This window comes from Cydia pomonella, chromosome 12 (genome assembly GCF_033807575.1).
Source record: "Cydia pomonella isolate Wapato2018A chromosome 12, ilCydPomo1, whole genome shotgun sequence".
In the NCBI taxonomy this organism is placed as follows: Eukaryota; Metazoa; Arthropoda; class Insecta; order Lepidoptera; family Tortricidae; genus Cydia; species Cydia pomonella.
Window position 1 is genome coordinate 3,972,195 of NC_084714.1, and position 19,833 is coordinate 3,992,027.

General features: G+C 35.0%; 1 protein-coding gene across 3 annotated transcripts in view; it reads right to left on the reverse strand.

Moving 5' to 3' along the window:
• Window positions 1-19,833, reverse strand: part of LOC133523339 (E3 ubiquitin-protein ligase znrf2) — a 261,718-nt gene that overhangs the window by 65,812 nt on the left and 176,073 nt on the right. Inside the window, exon 1 of one of the 3 annotated variants that reach the window (XM_061858861.1) lies at window positions 1,793-2,104. The exons of the other annotated variants lie outside the window; for them this stretch is intronic. The gene's annotated coding sequence lies outside the window, so the exon portion shown is untranslated. Of the gene's footprint in view, window positions 1-1,792; window positions 2,105-19,833 lie in introns of those variants that run through there. 3 annotated transcript variants of the gene reach the window in all.

A 19,833-nucleotide genomic window follows, 5' to 3' on the forward strand; every position in this document is an offset into this window, starting at 1 on the left:
CATTACTAGCAGAGACATTATAAAAACTATTAAAAACGTATTTAGCAAATTATTTAATTTTGTGAATTCTGGCCGACATACGCGACAAAGGAACAAAGTGACCATACAACCCCAAGGAACAAAGTGACCAAAGTCCCCTCCTCAAAGACAAAACCCCTCTCCCCACTACAATACTTAGTTCAACAAGACCTTACGTGCACAACAAGTGCCTGATGCATGCTTAATATCAAATATATTACAAAAACAGGTTTATTATCAGACAACCAAGGTTCAAATTCAAATAAAACTCATTTCATCGATGGCAAAAGCTTTATAGTAACTTGTCACATCAACTAGGTTGACAGATTCGTTCGCCGGCATGCATTCTGCTAAAACGACAAAGGCAGTGCACGCTTGACGTGTATTTCCCGGCCTCTAATCGATATTTTCACTGGTTCGGAAAGGTGAATTATCATATTCATGTGTGGGTGAGTTTATAACGATCGATATAACTAATAGTAGTAGTCGTCTACACAAGTTTCATGATATATTGAGTTAGTTCAGAGGCTTATCAAAAGTTTTCATCATTGAGGAGTAGTACATTCTGTAAAACCACCCGACCATAGTCCAAGTCCAGGGCTATAACCGCGAAAATCGAAGTTCGCCAATTGCGGGCATTTTTCTCTGTCACTCTAATTACGTCTTAGTGAGAGTAAAAGAGCAAGATCCTCGCAATTTGCGAATTTAGTTTTTCGCGGTAGGCCCCCAGTACTACATCCGTACAGTATACATTAATCTTCTTTTTTTCTGGGTTTTTTTCTTCCTGCGACATTATCTTAAATGATATTTACACCTGAATGAAAGTATTCGAGATCGTTTTGGACCACAGCTGGATGGTACATATTTTATGGTAGGTACTGAAAACTGGTTACTGGTTAGTTGGTGGATTTTTTCTCAAAGGGCTGATGCCTTGGGTCTTGATGTACGGTCAAGGAATTTAATTTCAGAACCATTTCATACGTTGTCAGTGACAATAGTATCTATGAGATCCCTAGCGACGTTTATAGGTGCAATAAAGATGAATGAATAACAGATTATTACCTAAATATTCCTACTTGAGAATCATTAAATAGCCTAAATACAAAGTCAAAATATGTAACAAATTACTCGCATCTAGTGATCTGGATCTAAATTAAATAGAACGGCTACCGTATGTAGTTATATACTATTATTGTTTTAATCTGTTCACGATAAACTAAATATCATAACGCGTACTTATATACAACGTCGATTGAGGCCTATATAAAAGGTTATACTAATGTTATCTGTATATGATCCGCAAGGTTTAATGTGATTTTAAATTTTAAACTGAAATGCCCCAAAGTATTATTGATAACTTATTTTGAAGAGTCGAGTGTGATCTGACTTAGGCGTTCAGTATTTAAGATCCATCGTTGAGCAATTTAAAAAGATATATTACTAAGAAAGCTCCATTCACATTCCAAAATTAAACGTGTGTGAAATCAGTCTGAAAATTAAAACTTTTCTTTCCAAAAAGCATGTTGCCTCACCGATTTTCCTTAACGAATATTTATAATTTTATATACAAAACTGTTACCACCATTTAAGACATGCATTTGTAGGTTATCGAATACATATAAGAATGCTCAATTTCTTATTCCAAATTTAGATTCAGCTCTGAAATCAATTTGAAGATTAAAAAATTTCCTCTCAAAAAGCATGTTGCCTCACCGATTTTCAATGTATAAAAAAATCTATACAAAACTGTCACCATTATTTAATACAAGCATACCTTATCGACAATGTCTATGTGTAAAAGTCCATTCAAAAATACGTAAAAACTAAGCTAAATGAACACAGCGCGCGCCCGGGCGACACGGCCGCTCCCCGGCGGGCCAGTCGGCTACTGAGGACTTGAGGAAGGACTGGAGGGAGGACTAAAGGGCAGGCCTGGCAAGTGAGTGGAAGAGAATTACGTATTTGAGTGTTAATATTATCGTACGCCTGACAAAAAACACTGTAACTAAAATGAGCTTAAATGTCCATTATATATTTAAAAAAACAATTTTCATCTAAATTGCACAAAAATAAGTTTTTGAATATTCTTGTAATAATTCCCAACGGTTTAGGAAATTTTGACGCCATGCTCGGTGTGAAGCTTCAAGATCGAGTAAGGAATGTCGAGATCGGTCGCCGCACCAAGGTGCAAGACGTGGGTTGCATCATTACCAAATTAAAGTGGAGTTGGGAGGCGTTGGGTTGCGTAAGGGGTAGGCAGAGTGATGGCAGGTGGACGAAAATGTTAACGGAGTGGTGGCTGCTTTCGGATAACAGATGCCCCTGGCGTCCGTTGGCTAGATGGGTGGACGACATTCGGAAGATTGCAAGGGACAAGTGGCGTACTAGAATAGAGGCCTATGCTCAGCATAGGGCGAGAAAGGGCTGATATGATGATGATGAGTTACTTAGCTCTTTGCTATTCTGATGATATCTCGGAGCACGGTAGTGCTCCCAACCAAGACGAACAAAAAAAGGAGAACAAATTTTCTCGAACTGTTTCGTCTCATTTTCAAACACTCATAGCTTCGTTTCTTTTCTCGGGGAACTGGAGCGTCTGCTAAAGGGGGGATGAGAGGAAGGATGAATACGAACTAATTGACAAACAAAACTATACGTATCACGAGATTTTTGTCCTTTGAGAACGTATGAAAGTGGAGTGTTATTTGCGAGTAGCGTGTAATTTTGCTCGGTTCTTTCATTAGGTTCGTAAGACCGACTTAGAGATACTGTAGAAATAGCCAGACGTTATACAGGAAGGAAAATTTTGGGGATGATTATGTATTTATTCATGTAGGTATTAAAGTACGTTGCTAAAGATTTCACCAGCAGTCACAAAGATTTCACTATGTTCTTAAAACTGTTACAGGCAATAATGCATTAAATATAAATTAATAAATAATACTTTTTTTGCCAATTAATCTCTTTTAGAGAAGCGTTCCGCGGGCTGTCCTGTACAAACGCATTTTTTTCGTGTATTAGAATTTTTATTTCGGCGTTTAAAACCGCGGCTTACTTTTGTGGGTATATTTTTGACCATTTGTCACACAAAAAGAAACTCCTATAACTGCAAATCTTCAGAAAATTCGCGTTTGTACACGGGTAGCGAACTTCGTAGTTTGGCAAGCCATTTCGGTCAGTAGAAAAAGGTTTAAAAAATATAGGCGTGAAGGGTTATACTCAAATAGAAAATATGAATTTCCCGCTTTTTCTACTGGCGAAGTGGATTTGCCAGAGTATACTTTCTCAAATTGATTATATTAATTCGTTGTTAATGAACATATAGCTATCACTACATCTTATAAAACAAAGTAAAACTACGATATTTAAAACTGCGTAGTAATAAACTATAGACCACTGGAGAGTGAAATTAAAACAAACCAGACATTGTTAGTGTTTGAAATAACCCTTTAAACGTTTTGTTAGCTGTGGGTTTGAACAATTTAAATTTCAGTGCGGGATTTACTGTATAAATAATACTTTTTCAACAAGCGCATGTTATTATAGTTACACACATGGGTTAGTATCGCTCATTTAACAACAAATTTAATTAATTTAATTGAATTTTTTAAACTGAACATATTATAGTTATGGACGCTTCTAAACTCGATTATTAGGGTTCCGTACCAAACATGGTAAAAAGGAACCGTTATATTAAATTTTTACTTGATTCGTTAATAGTTGAGAGTTTCCCCATTCATTTTTAACATGTTTACCTAATAATTATTGTAAATTGTTTTGAAAAGGTTACGGTAAGGTTAAGGGTACATAATGTGAGAACATAAAATTAAGATTACCACCTGTATTTAACCATTATGTGCAATAAATGTATTGAGTATTGAGTATTGAACTAGTAACGTTCCTTGTAGATAAATTACCCATGTTTCAGAGTTAAATTCGGGTTAAAGAAATTTATTTTCTCATAAGAAATTTACATTACACTTAACGAGAACTTAGAATAAATTCCACTTACCAACTCTTAGGTTTTGAAGTGAGAGGTAATTTTGTAAAGATTTTTTCTTACCTGTAACAAAAACAATATTGCTTTATGATACAGTAAACACATTAGAGTCAGACCAAGTCAAGTGTGCAACGATCTTGATAGCACTCGCAGTGCAAGTGTTGCTTTAAACGTCAAACTTCTATGAAATTATGATGTGTAAATAACACTTGCACTGAGTGTGCTACCAAAATCGTTGCAGACTTGTCTTGGTCTGACTCTTAATTATTTAGTCCTAGTTTTAGATGTATGTTACAAATAGGTCAAGTCTAATCAAAGAGAATTTGAAATAGACGTGGATTGTAAAAGAAAAATTTGTAGCCATAGTAGTGCCATCTTTCGACACGTGATTGAAACTATTAGAAAGCCATGTGACTTTAATGCTTATCCTTTCACTGATATGTGTTTAATTTGTTAAGTATCAAAAAGTGGCGCCATCTCATAGATCAAATGCCAAAGGTATGACGGCATCGTTTCGAGCGACGGCCCCACAACCGTTGGGTTTTGCCCGGTAAGATGGCGCCACTTTTTGATATTTAACAAATTTAATACATATCAGTGAAATAATAAGGATCAAAGTTTTAATCATGTGTCTAAAGATGGCAGCAAATTTACTCTATTTCAAATTATCTTTAAGCTAAATATAAAAATCATAAAGGAGTCCCAATATAATAGAGTTCTAGTGCCGGACGGCATCTCAAAGTCGAGGCAGACCTTATGGTGTTCCATCTATCGAATGTTTTAGTCCAACGTTTACATCTCATATTTTGCTTGATGAGAGAGTGAGACGCAATGCACATTGGACCAAGATATTGGACAAGTGGAATACCACCCTTAGACGTACTCTATTCATTTTATGTGTTAAGGCCGCGTGCGTCCAGCCCGTGGTCTAAGAGTAGGTATTTGTATCAGACACAGCGATCTAAGAGCATGAATCTTAGCATACTTGTTCCTTATGTGTTTTGGTATGTTTTCATATAGCATTTTGTATGAATAAAAAATGTCGCTTAAACAAATACAAACACAGGCATATTGAATTGAGACACGAGTTTTGCGGTTTTTCCATTTTTTACAAAGTTGCGTTCGGCGTTCGGGATCACAAAGTTGGATTATTCATTGGGCCAACATCATAAGCAAGTCTGTTAAAAATCAGACCTACCGGATGTCAAATCCGGATGTAAACGCTAAATGTATAAAGTTACTGGATTATTATCATAAATATTTTTCTCACTGCCCCATTTGGATACACCCTGTACAATTTCCACGTGTTTCGAATATCCGTTAATCCGTCACCATGACGACATTTGTCTTCCACATTTCCCTTTTCATTTTTTCTTCAGACCGATTCGTAGGATGAACGAATAAATAGGTACAGAAAACCCGACACAATATTTCTTACGAAAGTAATAGGCACTTGTAAAAAACTTAGCTAAAGCCAGCAAAGGTTTCGTATCGTAGTTGTGTATGGTTTTCGAACAACTCAGTAGTTTATGTGACTGCTACATAATGAAAGACATTGAAATACAAGTGTTTACGAAAGCAAGCGACAAAAATACATATAAGTACATAACATCGATAACTCGAAACAAAACATTCGTGATGACCTGACGATAAATGTCCTTGCCAAGATTCGAACCCGGGGCCTACAGCTTTGTAAGCAAGCTAAGCTAGGATAAGTTTTGTCTTGGATAAAATGGAGTCCTTCACAGCAACTGGATGGATGCTCGTTACTCGGGAAGATTGTAAGTCTAGTGGGGAGGCCTTTCCCCACCAGTGGGACACTTTATAGGCTCGTTAAAAAAGGTAATCAGAATGCAACTATGAAAGTACTTGAAACGTAAAAGGGTTTCGTGAATTAAGTACCGATATTTTTGGGGTAAGGGGCAAAGGTCGCTCATTAAGATCATGACTTTTAGGTTTAGCTGTAAAAAGCGATATTTTTAATACGTTATAAATGCCTTCGACGATAACTTTTTATTGCACCAGCAGGGAGTCGTGAAATTTCAAGCATTATCCTAAAAACATATCTGGTATTCAATAAATTAAGTAGTTTCTATTAGCTTCACTTCGCGAAACGTTCATCAAATGTATAACCTTATATAACCTGGTTATTACAATCGGAATATGCCTCAAGCTCTAGGAGCCATCTTTTTACTACGCTGCATTTTTCGTAGCGCTACACGATACAGTGCGTAGCAAGGAAACGACAATGTAGAGAAAATTATTCGTAGCACTTTCGTAACTTAGAAGTAGAACTCGCTAATCCGAACCCTCTCTAATCCGGTGATCCTTGTAATCCGGACGATCAATTTCGATTTTGAAAATTAAAAGCGAGAATTTGAGGCTAAATACTCGTAATTTATTTCCTTAGTCAAAATTTTATGTTAATACATAAATTGCTTTTATTTCTTTACAAACTAATAGTACATTACGATACAAGTGCGAAAAATAGGAAATTCGAAACGAGTGGCGATAAATTAAAACACGACCGAAGGGAGTGTTTTAAATCGACACGAGTTGCGAATTACCTATTCGCACATGTATCGTACAACGTTTTACAGTACATATGGCCCTTTAAATGTTCGACACAGTAACATAATATGCTACTTCTCGCACTAGTGCTATAAAGTATGTACTGTAAATGATTTTTTTAGCATAAATAAATTTGCAGATATTATCCGTTATTATCCGGAAACGTCCGTAACCCGTCAACGGCCGGATTTTTTGCCCGTCCGGATTAGCAAGATCTTAACGTAGTTACACAAAGTCTTCCCAAAAAAATCATCAGATTCATACAGGCAAGAAATTTTCCTTTGAACTTAAAATATACAGAACACATTTCATAAAATAATAATATAAGTACTAAATTGTAGTTAAAACTATACTCAAACACGCCCACTTTGTGAGTAGAAAAAAGGAGCAGAATTTTTATTTTTTTAAAGTCAACTCTTCGAGCCTTCAAAGCCGCCTTTTTACTGACAAAGTGGGTGTGCCAGAGTACAGTTACAGTACGATTTTAATCTCCATTTCAAGTCAGTTAACAAGCCCCATAAAGAATACCCGCGGAAACGTCTACAAAGTCGAAGTTAAACGCCAACTCATTATAACTGCGACTATTCGTGAAATGGAAGAATGAAAACGTAGTCGCGCACAACGCGAGGTACAAAGTTACACCCTGTACTACGTATTCCGGTATGTGAAGTCATGTTGTTACAATATAGTTCTCATTATTTTAAAATTATGGCTTCAGTCCAGTGGGACTATTTCGCCAGTATCAAGGCATTTGGAGCTTTAAATACGACTAAAATTGTACGGTTAGTACAAGACGGTGTACGGTGATTTTATCAGCTCTTGTAAAGCGATAGCTGGACTTTACAAGGAGCACGTGGACTACCGGCCGTTGACTCCAAAATGGTGGTTAAACGCGTTTCAAGATTAATTCTCCATTCACTGCACACTACCACATTCGTTTACTGTATAATAAGCTATCGATATTACACTTTAAACTATATTAATGATAATAAGCAGAAAACAAAGGAATTAATCACGAGAACAATGACATCACGGTCAAGTTAACTACTCTTTATAGTTCTTTTGGATTTATTAAATAGAAATTGGGTCTGAAAGTAACTGCGGTCTAGGTTTTTCTAATATTTTTCTGGTGCAAATTTCGTGCATGGTGTGAAATTATTTATTTGAAATACAGGAAGCATCCCTATTTCGTTAAATAAATAAAAAATGAACAATTTATTACAATACATTGAACACAAAAAAAGTATAAATATTACACAAAAATACAAGACCTCAAAGATTCTAGTAATAATGTGATACTGTTTTTCTTGTCCCAAGCAAACTAAACTATGTTCTTCTTACCCCACCTTACCTTAGTGTTTTGTTAAAATAGTTACTTGAGCTGTGAATAAAGTATTTCGGCATTCGGATTTTACAATATGACCTCAATTTGTTATTTTTTACACTAACACTATCAATAAAACACTGTTTAAAATAATACATGGCCAGCGTTCGCAGTCGTATGGTTTCCAGTACGTCTAATAAGGAGTCTGGCGCGAGGCGCAACTTGCAGCGATTAGCGAGCGAACAATAACAATATATCGCGGAATAAGTTGTGTCGGGCGCGGCCGTAAAGTGCAGCCGTCCGAAATGCGCTCCGCAGTTACGATGTAACGAATCTGGTGAGGTGTGGTGCCACTGACAGCGAGTAGTGAAGTGGTTACATAAATAGGTTGTAATGTATAAATTTACCTCAATGAGTTCCAGAAGAATTTGTTATATTTTTGAATTTAGGAGACCTAGTTACTCAATAGAAGTTCAAAATATATCGTGAAATATGTGCAAAAATTTGTACGCAGAGTTTTAGGAGGTTAAGAGAAGAAACCCGTCCGTCCGTTTTTTTGCATTGGAAGGAAGGTAGGCGATTTTGACGAGTCTTTTTATTGAAAAACACTTAAAAATAAGCCACAGCAAATATTTAACAATTATAAATCATTTACATTATTTTCCTTTCACAGATTGTTTACGTTTTTACTATCACTTAAAAAAAATATAGTTATACCGGATTCCTGAAAATGCTTCAAGTAACCGAAAGTCTACGAGTATGTAGTTTTGGAACAAAGAAGTAAGGAAGAAACTGTGATATTTTGGTCCTCATGGATTGAACGTAGACAAATAATGAAAGTAGCTCTACGGATAACTAAATGTATTTATTTAATTATTTTATTTTAAATTTTGATTCAGGCAACAAGGCCCATATTAAATATACCTTATAGACTAACATACATATGAATTTTATAAACATAAAAACTAAACACTACTTTGGCAACAAAACCGCTCACACACACTCACTGTATCCCACTGTATTTAGGTAACTACTAAAAGACTGAAAAGTGATTAATCGCGCAGGTAATAAATAAGTAGCGTAGACGGTGTCCAAAAGACTTATTCTCTGAATACAGCCTCCTTGTCCAACCAATATAATGGCTCTATTAGTTCTTAACTTGCTGCTTTTTAGCATTAGGCACAAAACGCTACCTCCTATCCGCCCGCGTATGTCAACCCGCCACAACAGTGACCGCCCTCCGTCGCGGGCGCTATGCCAGCAGGCTGCGCACTGCCAGTGCCAAGTCCTGGCTTCGATCCCCGCTGATGCACGGGATAATTGGAAGCCCGCCTCTACAATTTGTTGAAGAACCGAGTAATGAAGTGCTTTAAGCAGATGTTTATCACTTTATGGTCACGGTTTTTTCTTTTATCAGGTATTGTTTATACTTTCAGTAAAATTACCATAAAGATATAAAATACCGCCGGAAATAGAGACAATATTGTTTTTCAGGGAACGTCTATTACTAGTCAACCTTTTTTTTATCGGGCCCAAGCTATTACGAGTATATATGATACCTATTGCATTTTAATATTTAGATCACACTTTTTAAAGGAGAAACGCACTTGTGAGAATAATGAATTAAAATGGATGTCCGAGTAAATAAAAGCAAACCCTGCTGCTATGTAAATAATCAATTAAAACAGAATTAATAGTAAATATTACATTAAATTCTCAATACTGCTTGATAACACTAAATTAGCTGTATAAATTAGGCATAACTTGTCATCAAGTTATTTATTTACCTTGATTCAGAATGATTTGAAACTGCTAAATCAATCACTAGAATAATTAACAAATATAATTGAAAATAAAACCTTTTTATTATAGTTAATAAACCAATTTATTAACCTTATCATCAACAACTAATAAATACAATCACTAATACTTTATAATTTACCAATATATGTCTGAATGAATTATTTAATAATTAATTCAGCATTAAGGTATATAAACATTAAAATAATTATCAACATAGTATTTACTTAACTTTCAATATTCCTGTGGCGACGATTAACTCAGTGCTGCAGCGCAACGAAGAATCACAATGAGAATGATCCAAATGAATCGGGCCGGGCCCCTTTTATATCCACTGCAAACCAGCCACTCACACCTGGTTAATCATGCCATTTGTCGTACGAGAAGTGACGTCACAAACGTATCTTCTCATTTATCGAATAATGCAGAATAAAATGATCACAACATCTTTTCAATAAACTCCGTTATACATAATTACTAATAAGTAATATTAATACATAATATAATCACTTTGAAATAGTTAACAAATCTTATTAGTAGGTTAACTACTGTCTCAAAGTTACCACTATCCATGTTTCTCTAAACAACCGTGGTTTCGTATCGTACCCACATAAATCACAAATTGTGTAAACTTCGCGTGATATTGAGTTAAGTGTTTAAATAATGAATATTTATCAACATTGGACGTCAGAGAAACAGGTCAGTTTCATACATAATACAATTTATAAATAATAATCTAACACACTCCTTTCATTTTATATGCAAGCATAATATAATGCCCATATGACCATCTATATCAAAATGTACTTAATCCAGTTACCGTAGCATACCTTTTGATAAGATAATCCAGATATCACCTTTATTATTAGAGAAATAAGTAAGCTAGAGTGAACACTCGATACATCGAAAAAACAATTTATAATAAGTTTTAAGAGAACATTGCGAAAACGAATCTGTAATGAAATTTAAGCTTAAGAAATTTTTAGTGTTAAGCGAGTTTTAATCTCATTAATAATACCATACCTCCCATACAAATTATTTGATAATGATGATGATGACAAATTATTTATTAAGGAAGGAAACTGATGTATGGAGTAAGTACTCTAATCTTACTTATTTCTCCTATATAGAATGGGTCGAGTTCGAGTTACATCTAACGTGTCAGACTTGTCCAACTTACAGAGCCACTGACTGTAGTGACTGTACGAGTAGGAGTAAGTTAGGCTAAGTTGGTCCAACGTAAGATAACACTACTGCGACTGACAACCCTTTCCTGTGATGTCATCAAACATTGCGAAGGGAAAGCCGGAATAGGGGTGTTAATGTTAATACAACTTCTCTTCGTCCATTCCTTCGTTACATTTAAATTACAAATTAAAATTTGTTCCTCTAAAAGTAAATAATTATTCAACGCCGAAGAACAATCCAATCCGACAAAATAGCCATTCCTGGCTATCGTTCAAATTCCAACAGAGTACCTACCCAAACTAAATGAGAGAAAAAACTAACACAATGGGCTAAAAGGGCATTTTAAATTGCGGTGCACAGCACATTTGTTGGCGCGCGCCGCCAATTCAAATTACTGGTGGCTAACATTGTCATGGAAAACTGTGGATTCTATTTAAATAAATTAAATAAATAAATAAATATTATAGGACATTATTACACAAATTGACTAAGTCCCACAGTAAGCTCAATAAGGCTTGTGTTGTAGGTACCTAGACAACGATATATATAATATATAATTATAAATACTTAAATACATAGAAAACACCCATGACTCAGAAACAAATATCCGTGTTCATCACACAAATATATGCTCTTACCAGGATTTGAACCCGGGACCATCAGCTTCATAGGCAGGGTCACTACCCACTAGGCCAGACCGGTCGTCAGTATTTATTTCGTGAGAAGTTTTAGGAAATCATTATTATCATTTTTTATTTATTTATTAAGTACAACCACATCGTATATATTACATATGTTACATCAGAATAATCTTAAAGTACTTCACCTGATATAATACCTGTGGCCCTAGTGAAAAAGGATACAAGTCTCTGGCAGTTTAGGTGTATAAGGGCATAAGTGTTACGTGGAACTTACACCCCTTTACACCTGCGCTGCCAGAGACTTGTACCCTTTTTCACCAGGGCCACAGATTACAACAATTATGGAGTACATAGCGTTGTCCAAGTATAATATTGGGAACGACATAAAAACTATGGGACATTAAATTTTATAACAGTAAATTTGTAAGATTTATAAAACAATTAACTAATATAATTATGTACATTATTTACAATTTTACGAATAAATACTAATATTAATACATCATTTTATTTTCGTTTCGTTTCATTATGAAGTACTTATGAGTTTTATGAAGCTTAACAAATAGATTCAAATAAATAAAATATGAAGCTGCTGCTTGCAGAGCAGAGCCCAACTGGGGAAGTACCTCCACCTTACAGAAAACAGCAGCTAAATAACACTAGACCCCACTCATAGTGTTGTGTTCCTGTCGGTGAGTAAGGTTGCCAGAGCTCAACGAGGGGGGGGGGGAGGGACGGCAACGCGCATGTAACTCCTATGGAGTTGCAGGCGTACATAGGCTACGGAGACTGCTTACCATCAGGCGGGCCGTATGCTTGTATGCCACCGTCGTAGTATAAAAAAAAAATATTTATTTTAAATTCACAACTCTACTATGTATAAATCTATCACTACACTTTAAAAACCAAAGTCCCCGTCTGTTTGTGTGTATTGTTCGCGATAAACTCAAAAACCACTGAACGGATTTTCATGCGGTTTTCATCTATCAGTAGAGTGATTCTTGAGGAAGGTTTAGGTATATAATTTGTTAAGGTTTTGTGTAACACTTGAGAAGCCGGGGCGGGTCGCTAGTATGTATACGAGTACGTAGGTATACGATTGAAATTAATCAGATTCACTGAATAGCAATAAAACTGATTTAATCTTACACTTACCACCACCTACTTAAAAATATGAGTAATTAAAAAAAAAACCATATCAACTTCTTTTAAATAGTGCACTTAATTTAATATATCATTCTTCGCACGTAAGGAAATAACATACATGTATGTTAATTATTCGCAATAAGAGAGCTCAATATAACATCAGAAAAAAAGTTTGAATTGTGCAAAATATTGCGGCTGGTATACAATTTTATTTAGAAACATAGGCCGGGAGCCAAATGGAGTTTTCCACCCCGCATAAAGATTCAAAGAATTTATTTGCGCAGAATACACGTATATACATGCAGATCATATTGGTACAAAAAAAAAAACAAAGTTCCAGTGTATTCAGTCTGCGTGCAGACATGCAAAGATTATAGATTATAGAGGAGCACATTCTAACATCAAATCATAAATCAATACAAACATGAATAAAGAATAATATAATAATTAGTAAAAAATATGAAAATGTCAATGAAAAATAATTGCAAAGTCAGTTATTCAAATAATCCTTAATAATCCAAATAATCCATAGTGATCCAGCCTAATACATTGTGGTTGGTAACTTAGTTATGGACCATTCCGAAATTGTTTCAATTTACATGTTTTGCTGTAGTTTTTAGGCTGCGAGCTCCATATATGTATTTTATTATACATGCTTGTATCGTTATTCAAACCTTTGTTTTATCTAACAAGAATGTTTATTTATCTTGTAGGTATGCCTGTTAAATCCATTGAACCAATGTTTACATGGGATATTCTTAGATTTTTCTGGAATGTGACTGTGTTACTGGGATGATGTCAATATAACATCAGAAAAAAGGTTAAAGTATGCAAAATATTGCTGCAGGTATATAATTTTAATTAAAAACGTAGGCCGGAAGCTAAATGGAGTTTTTCACCCCGCATACTACAGCCTAAACATTGCGGTTGGTAACTTCGCTATGGGCCATTCGGAAATTATTTCAATTTACATGTTTTTCTGTAGTTTTTACTGCGAACTGTGATGTGGTTTATCAAACCTTTGTTATCGAGAATGTTTATTTTTTTTTAGGTTGCCTGTCACATCTATTTGACCAATGTTAAGGGCCTACTAAAGCCGTGAATACCGGTTCGTAAGCCACGTCCGATAGCTTCCTCACTCCCCGCTAGCACGCACACATGGAAGCGCTCCGCGGAGTCCGCGGCGCACGTGAAGGTGAAAGCTCCATCTAGCGTTACAAAAGTTAACTACGATTATACGCGGTCGGCCAGAAACTTAATTCTTAGAAAATAAAAAAGATGGCGTTATTACTTGCTACTAGAAAATAAAAAATTATATTGTTGTAAATTGTAATAAATCTGAGACTACAATATAGCCAATTTTTATTGTTGATTTTTGGAAGATGTCAATAGTATAGATAGTTGTAGGTATAACACTACCTATCTTTTTAAATTCGGTATCTTACACTGTTAGTTATCATATTTTATTTAGTAATATATTGTTGAGGCAGGAAATACAGGGTGCCGTTTTCCGACGACCAATTTTTCGGATGATAGTGAATCACAGTTGTCACCTACATATAAAAAAGAAAAAAGTAAGTATATGGTAACAACGAAAACTACAAAAAAAGTGAAACTTTTAAACAATTACTCAAACAATCAGGGTGATTCTTAAATTGTGTCCAGAAAAATATTTTTCACATATTGTTACGTATAAAAAGCATTTTTTGATGCATATGGTCAAGCTTAATACCCTCAGGAAAGGTATATAAAATGAGTACATAATCACGGTTGTCACAAAGTGTCCCTCAGCCGTGACGTTTCGGCATTTTGGCGGCCAACTCCACTATTTTGAATTATATAATATTTTTAATATAGCCTAAGTTACTCCCATGACTACGACACATCGAATGACAGCTCATACGTTGAAATTCGTCAAACTAACGCTGTAGAGCGTGACAAAGAATCGGATACACATCATATTACATCCACATACACGCGGAAACCATTTTTCTGCTTCGGCAGTTGGGCAATAATAACAAATGAACGTAGCTAATAAAATCCATTTCTAAAGAGTGAATATGCCTCTAAATTAATCAAACGAATTGAGAATGTCACGACCACGTATCTATATGACACGAACGTGGATTCAATAGTCCGTGGCGGGGAGAGAATTTTGAGGCCACTGTCGTGACAATTTGAAACATGTTCGGTATTACCTAAAAATTACCTTTGACTTTGCAAATATTAAATAATTAGCTCAATCTCGAATGTATTAGGTATATCTTATGTTACAAACAATAACGTGAAATGAGCACTGACTTTTAAAAACTCAAACATGGCGGTGACGCGTTAAGGTTGACCTTTTTTTTTTAATTAACACAAAAAAATAATTTTCGACAACATTTCTCCCTTCAGCCATTTGCAAATCTGACACCAACACAGTATTGCTGTTCTAAAAAAGGCTGCCAGACGTAAAGGTAACTTTCTACCGAGTACTGCATGTTTATGTTACCACGCGCGGCGGTGACACGAAAACTGATCACAAGATGTATGTTATTAAAATTGTTATAAAGTCGTTATATATGCATACAATTTTTAAACCGTATTGTGGAATAGGTGTAAGTGTTAACATTTGATATAAAATTCTTCCAAAAACACTTTCAAAGAAAAATAAAATATCATAAAATCCGAGGAAGTCACACTACACGTTCCGTGACATTTAGAACTTCTTAATATGTTTCTAATAAATGCTCTTAGGATATTAGGTTGACATAAAACTAGAGGTAAATTACTAAGGATATTGATATTTAGTTTACTTATTTTCTTAAAAATATATGCTATTCTTACAGGTAACACAAAATTGACGTATGTATTTATGATTGTTATTTTGACTGTTTTTAATTTAAGTTAATTTGTATTGTATTTTCGTTTGTTTGTGATGTAATTATGGGTCTTTCACCTGAAATAAACGATTTCATAATATCGTTCCCGTGGCTTTGGTTCACTGTGATTTTCATTCCCGTGTGTTTTGATATAAAATGTATTCTTCATGGGCATGTACAATGTCAAATCATATGTCAAGTAAATGATTATTTACTTTCATGGATTAAGTAAAAATTATCGTAATCATGACAGTCGATCAAAGACATACTTATTTCTTTTCCCCTGGTTCTCATTCAATGCCTTTGGACTGGGGTTTCAACTAAAATCAACGTTTGGTACTTCGTTCTATAGATCTTAAAAATAACATTAAGTTGCTAAGAGCGTTCTATGATTCAGTGTATTATTTTGGAAGTAATTGTTCCGAAATTCATTGTCATTATGTCATTCCTTGTCATTCCCTTATCGGTTTTTTTCATTCCCTCGTCGCTTTTACATTCTTTTTATCGATTTTATTATTCCCCTGATAGGTAAGAAATTGACCAAAATGTATGCCTATTCGATTGATGGGCTTATATTGAAATTATATTTAATAATCTGATTTCAAAGAACGACCCTTCAATGCCCGCCATAAGCTAATTGGTTGGCTAATGGTTTCAAGAGCATGGACAAATAAAGTATTGACTAACATTATCAACACAGAATCGCGTTCCTCTGAAATGAAAAGTTTGATCGGGATATCCAAAATTGCACAACGCCGTCTATTAGGAACTACTTTAATTATCAGACAGTTAGACAAGAGGTTGAAGCACCCAACCAAGTGTAATGAACTGATACTGCTGTTAAATGGTGGTATCTGCTATAGCAGTTGCCTAAACTTACAGGAAAGACATTGTTAGTAAGCGATTTTGCTAAGTATAAAACTTTAATCGTCTTTGTCAAGACTAAGATATATTATTAAGGTAAAAAAGTATAATTTTAAAATCTGAAAAAAAAATTAAAAACAGTGTAAGTTCTAAGATATACATTATCAAAAACCACCCTGTATATGTTAACATTTATAGTATTTTTCAAACTCGATGGGTAGGGTGACAGGTGTTATCTCTATATAATTATTAACCTAAAAACGCCAAATCTCGCAAAATCGTATTGAAACGACAGCTGTCAGCGTACCCATATAAAAAAACTATAGATAGCACCATACACGAGCTGAATTTTTTTTTATGCTACGTCGGTGGCAAACAAGCATACGGCCCGCCTGATGGTAAGCCTGTATATGTTAACATTTATAGTATTTTTCAAACTCGATGGGTAGGGTGACAGGTGTTATCTCTATATAATTATTAACCTAAAAACGCCAAATCTCGCAAAATCGTATTGAAACGACAGCTGTCAGCGTACCCATATAAAAAAACTATAGATAGCACCACACACGAGCTGAATTTTCTTTTTTTTTTTTATACTACGTCGGTGGCAAACAAGCATACGGCCCGCCTGATGGTAAGCAGTCTCCGTAGCCTATGTACGCCTAGAGGAGTTACATGCGCGTTGCCGACCCTAAACTCGCCCCCCCCCCCCCTCGTTGAGCTCTGGCAACCTTACTCACCGGCAGGAACACAACACTATGAGTAGGGTCTAGTGTTATTTGGCTGCGGTTTTCTGTACTGGCTGTGCCCTACCACACAAAGCGTGATGAAATTCACAATGCCCATACCTCTCTTATCACAATGCCCATCTCTCTCTTTGAATGGCAATTTTAAGAAAGGGACGATTCGGTACGTTTTTCTTATTGCTCCTTGTCAAGTAAAATCAAACTGAAAAGCATAGTTATACTTTACTCTTTGCTGAAAAGTCATATTAGTCATTGACGTTTTGACAGTATCCTGTTAAATAAATTATGTGAATTGTTCTTAAGGCATGCGGATTACAAATCAGAGGTCGCTGGTTCAAACCCCGGCCCGTGCAAACGAGTTTTTTTTTTCTAATAAACATGTTGATTTTTTTCGTTTTTTTTTTTATATAATAAGTATATTTGTTTTACATAAAGATTACCTAGGCTATAGAAAAATTGGTATGAATAAAATAAAATTATTCGTGTCATTAAAATATGTTTTTAATACACATATTTAAAAGAATAACTTTATTTCTGTATAAGACAGACAAGATTTACTTTTACAATAAAATAGAAAATAAGCAATAAAGATATTATATAGTAACAAAAAAAGAAACCAAAAAGTTACGATTAGATTCGATCGGTCTATAGATGTCTCGCATTTTTTCTTTGGTGTCTACACACAGCTACCGATACATTACAGATGCTGTCGAAACTTCCTTACCCGTTGTAATTGTTCAAAGAGTATTTGACTTTGACGTAGCTAAGCAAACACGCACACATGCGTAACGTATAGGCCTGTAAAGATAGCTCCATTCGTAGTAGACCTCGGATTCCGTTACTAGTTAATAGAGCTACGACTCAACGTTTATTGGATATGTCGATTTTACGTAATTTGAAGCGCTGCGCGATTTGACATAGGTCTTACCTCTTTGAGGCACCACGGCCATCTAACATTACTGGCATAAAGGACGCATATATGACTTTGACGCATGACAAAAAGAGAAGTCGAACTGCGTAAAATGGGCGTTTTCTGTTGAATTCATAAAATCAAAAACGAGAATAAATCCGTTTGTATAAGATAATAAGTTAATATTTAGTTGAATGATGTTTAAGACGAGATGAAAACCTTTACTTTAAAGTGGATTATGCTGGATGAAGATGTGTTTTCTAGTTGCACTGAGGTAAACACTAAACATGTAGATGTAACTTTGGATTTATATTCTATCGAGAAAATTTTAAGCCTTTTTGTTTCGACTAGTATCATATCTCTTATCATATAGTCAAGATACATATATCCGAAAATCACGTCTGTTTGTTTCCGGGGCTAGCCCCTGCCACGCTTCAAAGATCCCGTTATTTTTCGATGCAGGGCCTTAACTAAAAATTTTCCCGAATGGCTGGTGGTAGGTTTTCTAATTTTCAACTCCCAAGTATAAAAAATACAAGAATTAAAAAATAGTCCAAGTCAGTTTTAGAGTATATTTCCATTTATTACATGTCTTGTCTATTTGTTTAGTTTACTAAATTTTCTTCTAGCCTTATGCCATTACGTACGCCTTTTGAACGTTAACATTCAGTTTTATGAGATAAAATTTAAATAAATATAGCCAGTCTTCAAAGCAACATTTCTGAGAGCAGCAACCACCGCTTTATAATTGGGTAAAAAGGCTGTTTGTACCTACAAGTTGCTACGTTAACGTTATCAATAATGTACTTGTGATATATGACATGCTCCTATGTAATCTCTAGCAAATACTACCGTTACCTAGTTTGCGTCGGGAACAACGACATCTTTGGGATAATTCGAACAACCAAACTAAACAAAGGCCATTGCGCGTATGGAAAACTACGAAAGCCCCGTTAACCTAGACATAATTATTTAACAAATATACACAGATATTAGATAACACAAATAATAGATAATCAGCTTCCGTACATGCAAGTCAGTTTAATACATAGATATCTATCATATTTCTGTGGTTTAATATCAAAGCATTGATATCATGCAGTGATCATGTGTTTGAGCTACGCTATTTTTAACTTGTGATAAAGTTAAGAATCCGATATTTGGCATGATAATGTCTGATAACTTAGCTTTAAATTCAACGGTATATAATACGGATTTCTGCAGGTTCTTAATTATTTTTTGGGAAAGCCCCTGTGTCAAACACACTCGGCGCTCAGAATCTGTTTCAGGGATGTAAGAAATACGTTTTGATCATCGGTAATTATATTCATCATGCTTGTAATTTCATGCGTGAGAAATAAAATATCAATTACACAAGCTAGGTATTTAATTGTAAAGTAAATAACACGTAAAATTTAAGTTAAGTCAATAAAAATGTGACATTTATATTTGCACGTGTAAAGGTTTGAATAGACGCCTACAACTAAAGCCTTTTAACGAAAATCCCAAGTTATCGCTTTATACATAATATAATACTCCCCAAAACAGGTGCTTTACATAAAAAGCCAACTCCAAAGCCTTTTATTTCAAAAGAGAGTACTTAATTTGGTTCTTAGAATTAATATTGAATGTAAGAAAATCTGATGTTAAGAATAACTAAGGCGTCTAACGGCCCAATTCGAAGAATGATTAAGACACGTTTAAGATCTTGGAAAGATCTTTACCATATCGATAACTAAACGACATGTCAAAATTGACGTC